Raw genomic sequence first — 9288 nt, 5'->3', positions numbered from 1 at the left:
GATATAAAAGTAGATATTTTCAAATTTTTTTGATGTTATTGTCAGGTGCTAAACCAATTGTGTAATATATTATTAAACAATGTAAAGAAGTTCCTTAACCCGTTACCTATTTTAATAAAAATTTTTGCAAAAGCACATGGTTATGAATTAAAAATGAATTATATGAACAAGTATTCATATAACCCTAACACATCAGTGTGTTTGAGTTTTTTGATGTTCCCTTCCAGTGCTCATCTATATGCTTAAATAATTTTACATAGTGTTTGTCATCATTTAGAAGTGATCTTAAATGTATTTAATAAATATACTATCATCATTTAAAATTAAGAAAAGTATTTAAAAGGTACTTTAAAACAATTCCTTTCACTAAAGTTAAATTAATCTAAATTTCCCCAAAGACTTTAAATTTGTCACATTAACATAAATAATATAAACTAATTTAAAATTATTATTATAGTTAAAATAGAAAACAAACACAACCTTTGAGAGTAGTACTTGTAATCATTATTCAAGGGATTTTCTCTTTGCCAAGTCAGTCATAACTGTATTTTTCTATATAACTATATTCCATTTATTTCTGTTAATATCTAGTTTAGTAGATTCTTTGTCAGAATGATAATAATTACATATGCCACTTATCTCCCAATCTAGCCCTTTAAATATTTAAATACACTATTTTTACAGCCATGTCACAAAACTCTAGATTAAAACAAACAAACTTGGCTTCCTCTTCTCTTTGTTTCCCTTTGCTTTTCTCACCTACCTCTCTTATACAAAGCCACACAATGACATGCCACAAAACAACAAACGAAACCCACCACCCATCTGCCAAGGCAGGGAGGAGAGTTAGAATATGCCCCTGCATTAGTCTGCTGAATTATGAGCTAGTGATGCAAGGGGGCTGTTATTCCTAGATCAGTAATCTCATGGTTCACTGAAAATTCCACAGAGATTGGAGAACAAGAATGAAAGAATACAAAATAAAAATATTCCTGTCATTGAGACCATTTTAAAAATATTTGAAAACTGTGCAAACTTTTTAAATGAATGTTGCTCATTGTTGTTCAAAAACTTTAAAACTGTCCATATGATTTGTTATTAAAAAATTTACTCCTACATTATGGAAAGGTTTTTAATGATGCCTGTGGGAATCAAATCAACAAAGATTTCCAAATTGGCTTTTATAAAAGGTGTTATAGAGAAGCAATTAGAATCAGTTCACTTTGTATGCATATGTACATATAGGTACAAATACATATCTCATTCCAAAAAATTTAAAAGGATTCACAAAGGTACATGAAGCAACATGAAAATACACCAAAAATAAGAAAATGAGGTGAACAGAAAATAAAAGTACAAATGAAAATAGAGCTATGAGTAAGAACAGTATAGATATTACACTTATGAAAATTTACAGGGCACAGATGTAGTATTGTCCTTCCCCAGATCCATTTTTAACAACTTTCTATTTTGTACAGACTTGGCCTTTCAGCTATGCTTCATCATTGATGTGATTTATGTGACAAAATTAAGCAGAATTGTTTTGAATGACTCATCAGAAAGAATTTTTACTTTCCAGTAATTGTGAAACAATTTGTGTATTTCTCTCTGGCAAAAATCTTTCCTCTTGCTTTTTGCCTCTGAATGTGAAATGGAAACATGATACTTCGATCACTTGCAGTCCTTTTGTAGCCATGGGGTAAGGCTAGGCAAACAACAGAGATCTCAACTTCATGCCTTAAATTACAGCTGCAAAACAATTACCAACAATTATGTACCATAGGTTACCTGTCATAGAATAAAATACGTCCCTGTTTGTGCAAGCCACAGTTAGTTTTGGTTTGGGTTGCTTGATGCCAAACTTATTCTAATTTATGCAAACTATATTCTGACAAAATTTGGATTACTTATGTGACTTTAAGTTTTTAAACAGTCGACATGAAGAGTAAAGCATGATCAATTATGATACATATTGCTTATAAAGAACAAAAATATTTTCCTTAGAGTTCCCATTAAAGAACACGTGGTAATGTAAGGTATTGAGCAAAATCCTTTACAAACACAGTGACAGATTTCATAATGCTCTTCTTCGTAACATTTCTTAATATAGCCAATGCCATATGAAAAATGTATAATTCCATGATAGGAGTTCTGGGCACCAGCTGTATGGTTGTTGATACAATAGGTACAACCACTCATCAGTGATATGATAGGTTCTGTCCATATGATGGGCACCAAAATCTGATACATGTTGTATTAAGAGTGTTATGATAAACATTCAATTATGTTGACTGAATAGAAATAAATTTTCTTGAGATTTTCTTGAAGTTTTTTCTAAATTTAGAGGACAAGATAGTGCATAATTAAGAAATTAACCTTGACTAAAAAAAGTTCTAGCCTTTTCTCCCAGCTTTTGGGAAGCAATCTCTAAGCCACTGGAATTTCATGCCTAGTAGGAATTTATTTCCCTTGGCTCCTTGGGTCATGCCAGATGTCCAACAATTTGATTTGGTGAGGCTTTGGGTCATGCAGTATCAAATCAACCCCTGAAAGTGCTGGAGAGTTAGAACAGCCACATGGACAGTCAACTGTCTATGTGACAGGGCCTCAAGAAAAAGACTAAGGAGTTGAACTTCAAGATGGCTGACTAGAGGCTCCTAGCACTTGCCTTCTCTGCAAAAAATGACCAAAACAACAAGTGGATGACCACACATGAACAGAGTTTCTACGAAAGAACACTAGAATTCAGCAAGGAAATGGCAAGGAGCTCCTGAGGCAGGAGAGGGATGCGAAGTAGCCAGCCCATCCAAAATCAGCTTACAGCCAGAAGGAACTCCCCATTGTGGGGTAAAGGTGAGAGATTTCCAGTGATCCACAGGCTAAAATTCTAGCCATGAGAGAGCCCTTCAGGCCTTGTGGGCCCTGAGATTAGTATAGCAAGCTGCCTAGAGTCCATGCAACAGCATTGTTCCAGAAAGGGAGATCATGCTGGGTCTCACACATCCCTGGGACCCAAGCAAATGAAGCATGGTGCCATTTTGTGAGCCCAGCCCTCACTACACTTATCCTGTCCTGGAGCCCAAGGCTCCTGCATCTCCACATTCCAGTAGCCCCACTAGCATTCTCCCACATCCACTCAGTGGGCTGAAACATCACAATGCTGGACCCAGCTATGTGTCTGGGTGCCCAGCACTCTATCTCATGCAGTGTAGTACACTCAGGGAACGGGCAGTGCAGTGCACTGGAAAGGCTCCCATGGAACAGAAGGGGACAAAAATACACTTCCTAGAACCTGAGACCCACCTACGCAGGACCACTGTCACTAACACCAACCCTGGCCCTCACAAACAACAGGACTGCTGTACAGCCACATGCACCTTGAGCAGTCCCAGCATGCCTAGCTGCTATCCTATGGCCTGAAAACAGACCCACCCTACCCACTGCCACTAATGCCCACATGTACCATCCAGGGGTCTGAGGACAGGTCTACCTTGCCTACCAAACTGCCACTGGTATGTAAACATGCCAGGGGGCTTATGGATTAACTCATTCTGGACACCATTGCCAGTGCTCACATGCACCAATGGAGGACTTGATAACAGGTCCACCCTGCCTGCCTCCAGCAGTATCCAAGCATACTATCTGGGATCCTGGGTATTGACTTGCTTGGTTTACCACTTCTGGAACCTGTGCTCACCATGGAGGGGCCTAAGGACGGGGCTGCCTTACCCACCACTGTTACTACCAGTGCCTGTGCATATTATCTGGGGGTCTAGTGATTGATCCACTCTACCAACTGCTCCTAGCACTCATGCATGCCTTCTAAAGCAGCAGTCCCCAACCTTTTTGGCACCAGGAACTGGTTTTATGGAAGACAATTTTTCCATGGACCAGGGGGTGGGGAATCATTTTGGGATAATTCAAGTGCATTAAATTTATCATCAGATTCTCATAATGAGCACACAACTTAGATTCCTCACATGCTTAGTTCACAATAGGATTTGTGCTCCTATGAGAATCTAATGCTGCTGATGACCTGACAGGAGGCAGAGCTCAGCTTTACTTGCTCGCTCACTGCTCACCTCTTGATGTACAGCTTATTTCCTAATAGACTAGTACCAGTCCATTGCCTGGGGGTTGAGAACCCCTGTTCTATAGGCACGAGGATGGGTACATATGCACTCTCCAGGGGTCTGGGGATAGTGCACCATGTCCACCATTGCCATTGCTAATGTGCAAGCACACCACTCTGGGGCCAGAGGGTTGAGATGGAAAACCACTGTCAACACTAAACACATTGCCCAGAGCCTGAGAAACGTCCCACTGGCCTTACCCACTGCTGCCACCACCAACACCTGAGAGCACCATCTGGAGGTCCATGGATTGGCCTGCTGGGATCCTCCACCCCAATGCCTGTGTACACTGCCTGGGGGCCTGAGGACCAGAATGCCTAGTGTCCCTATTCCAGCAAAGCCTTGCCACAGATTCCACTGAAAAATCACACTCAAGAAACCACAGACACACTGATATTTATTAGAGATGAATAAATTATACAGAGACTACACTACTATACCCAGGCATAGTCAAAACACCCTACTGAACCAACACTACAGATACAGCTATAGATAAAAGATTTTTCCTAAAAAAGACAATCCATAAAATTAGAAAAAGCAACTATTGTACCAGATATCAATGTAAGGATGTGAAAAACATGAAAAATATAAAGAAATAAGAAACTTCCAAAGGAATACAATAATTATTGAATAACATTTTAATGAAGAGAGTCTATAAAATGCCTGAAGAAAATACAAAATTGTGAAGTTAAAGAAACTCACTGAGATACAAGACCACATAGATGAGCGATACAAAGAAATCAGGAAAACAATTCATGGTCTGAATGAGAAATCTAACAAAGCTATAGATACCATAAAAAATTAACAACAGAAATACTGGAATTGAGTATTCAATTAAACATTTTTTTAAATTGCAACCAAGTGCTTCAATAGTGGACTACATCAGGCAGAAAAAAAATCTGAACTTGAAGGTAAGCATTATTAAATAACCCAGTCAGACAGAAAAGAAGAATAAAGATAAAATAAAAATTCTATGTGACATAGAGGACAGCATAAATCAATAACATTTTCAAATTTGGGGTATTCTAGAGGGAGAATGGAAGAGCAAAGGTATAGAAAACTGATTTAATGAAATAATAACTGTAAATTTTCTAAGTCTCATAAGAGATACAGGCAGTCAGAACCAAGAAGCTCAAAGTTTTACACTTATTCAACTAAAATTTTTTTTTCTAAGGCATATTGTAATTTAACTATCAAACGATAGAGAATTCTAGAAATAGAGAAACTGTCAACTCACATATAAAGGAATGTTCATCAGACTAACAGCAGATTTATCAGCAAAAACCTTAAAGACGAGAAATGAATAGGATAATAGAGTCAAAGTGCTAAAAGAAAATACCTTCCAACCAAGAATGCTATGTTTACCAAGACTTTCCTTCAGATAAGCAAAAACTGGGAATTCATCACCAATTAGAATGGTCCTACAAGAGTTACTATAGGGCATCCTATATATCTGAAATCAAGAGGACAATATCTACCATCATGAAAACACAAAATAATATAAAACTCACTGGTAGAGCAGATATACAAATGAGAAAAAAAGTTAAATATTACTACCACAAAAAAAAATCAATCAAATTTTAAAGGTAAACAACAAAGAAGGAAGGAAGAAACAAAGAATATGCAAAACTATCACTAAACAATAACAAAATAAGAGTAGGTCCTCACTTCTTAAAAATAACCTTGAATGTTAACAGTTTAAACTCCCAAATTTAAGTATATACTCTGTCAGGTTTATCAAAGATTGTATAGTTGTAGATATGTTGTGTTGCCTCCGGTGCCTCTGTTTTGTTCCATTGGTCTATATCTCTGTTTTGGTACCAGTACCATGCTGTTTTGATTACCGTAGCCTTGTAGTATAGTTTGAAATCCGGTAGTGTGATGCCCCCCGCTGTGTTCTTTTTGCTTAGAATTGACTTGGCTATGCGGGCTCTCTTTTGGTTCCATATGAAGTTCATGGTGGTTTTTTCCAGTTCTGTGAAGAAAGTCAATGGTAGCTTGATGGGGATAGCGTTGATTCTGTAAATTACTTTGGGCAGTATAGCCATTTTCACGATATTAATTCTTCCTAACCATGAACATGGAATGTTTTTCCATCTGTTTGTGTCCTCTCTGATTTTGTTGAGCAGTGGTTTGTAGTTCTCCTTGAAGAGGTCCCTTACGTTCCTTGTGAGTTGTATTCCAAGGTATTTTATTCTTTTTGTAGCAATTGTGAATGGCAGTTCGTTCTTGATTTGGCTTTCTTTAAGTCTGTTATTGGTGTAGAAAAATGCTTGTGATTTTTGCACATTGATTTTATATCCTGAGACTTTGCTGAAGTTGCTTATCAGTTTCAGGAGTTTTTGGGCTGAGGTGATGGGGTCTTCTAGGTATACTATCATGTCGTCTGCAAATAGAGACAATTTGGCTTCCACCTTTCCTATTTGAATACCCTTTATTTCTTTTTCTTGCCTTGATAAACCTGACAAAAACAAGCAAGGGGGAAAGGATTCCCTGTTTAACAAATGGTGTTGGGAAAACTGGCTAGCCATGTGCAGAAAGCAGAAACTGGACCCCTTCCTGATACCTTACACTAAAATTAACTCCAGATGGATTAAAGACTTAAACATAAGACCTGGCATGATAAAAACCCTAGAAGGAAATCTAGGCAAAACTATCCAGGACATAGGAGTAGGCAAGGACTTCATGAATAAAACACCAAAAGCATTGGCAACAAAAGCCAAAATAGATAAATGGGACCTAATCAAACTCCACAGCTTCTGCACGGCAAAAGAAACAGTCACTAGAGTGGATCGGCAACCAACAGAATGGGAAAAAATTTTTGCAGTTTACCCATCTGACAAAGGGCTGATATCCAGAATTTACAAAGAACTCAAACGGATTTACAGGAAAAAAACAAACAAGCCCATTCAAAAGTGGGCAAAGGATATGAACAGACACTTTACGAAAGAAGACATATATGAGGCCAACAATCATATGAAAAAATGCTCATCGTCACTGGTCATCAGAGAGATGCAAATCAAAACCACATTGAGATACCATCTCACGCCAGTTAGAATGGCGATCATTAAAAAATCTGGAGACAACAGATGCTGGAGAGGATGTGGAGAAAAAGGAACACTTTTACACTGTTGGTGGGAGTGTAAGTTAGTTCAACCATTGTGGAAGACAGTGTGGCGATTCCTCAGGTCTTAGAAATTCCATTTGACCCAGCAATCCCATTACTGGGTATATATCCAAAAGACTATAAATTGTTCTACTATAAGGACACATGTACACGAATGTTCATTGCAGCACTGTTTACAATAGCAAAGACCTGGAATCAACCCAAATGCCCATTGATAATAGACTGGATTGGAAAAATGTGGCACATATACACCATGGAATATTATGCAGCAATCAGAAATGATGAGTTCGTGTTGTTTGTAGGGACATGGATGAATCTGGAGAACGTCATCCTCAGCAAACTGACACAAGAACAGAAAATGAAACACCGCATATTCTCACTCATAGGTGGGTGATGAAAAATGAGAACACATGGACACAGAAAGGGGAGTACTAAACACTGGGGTCTATTGGGGGGAAAAGGGGAGGGCCAGTGGGAGGGGGAGGTGGGGAGGGATAGCCTGGGGAGAAATGCCAAATGTGGGTGAAGGGGAGAAGGAAAGCAAAGCACACTGCCATGTGTGTTCCTACGCAACTGTCTTACATGCTCTGCTCATGTACCCCAAAACCTAAAACCCAATAAAAAATTAGAAAAAAAAAAGTATATACTCTGGCTGAGTTAAAAGAAAAAAGAGATGCAACTATATGCTGGTTGTGGGAAACTCCCTTCACCTGTAAAAACACACAGAGATTGGGAGGATATGTAAAAAAATACATCATACAAATGAAAGCCAAAATTAAGCAGGAGCAGCTAGACAACTTTCAGACAAAATAGGCTTTAAGTCCCAAAACATAAAAAGAGACAAAGAAGGCAATTATATAAGGATAAAGGGATAAATTCTGCAAGATCATATCATGTATGAGATATATATGCATCCAACACTGAAGCACTCAGATCTATAAAACAAATGTTATTAGAATTAAAAAGACACCTAGATGTTAATACAATAATAGCTGGGGACTTCAGTACCTCACTTTCAGCACTGAGCAGATCAACTAGCCAGAAAATAAACAAAGACACATTGGACTCCATCTGTACTATAGACCAAATGGATGTAACAGAGAGTTACAGAACATTTTGTTCAACAGCTGCAAAATGTGCATTCTTCTCGTCAGTGCAGGGAATATTCTCCAGGATAGGCCATATGTTATGTACAAAGAAAGTCTAAACAAATTTAAGAAATCAAAATTATATACAACCTACACAGAATGTAATAATATAAAACTAGAAATCAATAACAAGAGGAACTTAGGAAACTGTCCATATACATGGAAATTAAACAACATGTTCTGAAATGACCACTAGGTCAATGAAGAAAGAAATTTAAAAAGAAAATATCTCTTTCTTTTTTTTTTTTTTTTTTTTTGAGATGTAGTCTTACTCTGTCACCCAGGCTGGAGTGCAATGGCTCACTGCAACCTCCGCCTCCTGGTAAGTTATTCTCCTGCTTCAGCATCTGAGTAGCTGGGATTACAGATGTCTGCCACCATGCCTGGCTAATTTTTATATTTTTAGTAGAGACAGGGTTTCACCATGTTGGCCAGGCTGCTCTTGAACTCCCGAACTCAGGTGATCCACCTGCCTTGGCTTCCCAAAGTGCTGGGATTACAGGCATGAGTCGCCACCCTCGGCCAAGAAAATCTCTTAAAACAAATAAAATTAGCAAAATAAGTGCTAAGAGGAAAGTTTATAGTAATAAATTACTGTGTATTAGTCCATTCTCATGCTGCTAATAAAGATACACTCGATAATGGATATTTTATAAAGAAAAAGATTTAATAAACTCACAGTTCCATATGACTGGGGAAGCCTCACTATCATGGCAGAAGGTGAAGGAGGAGCCAAAGCATGTCTTACATGGCAGCAGGCAAGACAGCATGTGCAGGGGAACTGCCCTTCATAAAACCATCACATCTTGTGAGACTTATTCAATACTACAAGAATAGCACAGGAAAACACACCCCTATAATTCATTTTATTTATTATTTT

Source organism: Callithrix jacchus, chromosome 3, assembly GCF_049354715.1.
Source record: "Callithrix jacchus isolate 240 chromosome 3, calJac240_pri, whole genome shotgun sequence".
NCBI classification, from domain to species: domain Eukaryota; kingdom Metazoa; phylum Chordata; class Mammalia; order Primates; family Cebidae; genus Callithrix; species Callithrix jacchus.
Note: the sequence above shows the minus strand (reverse complement) of the source record.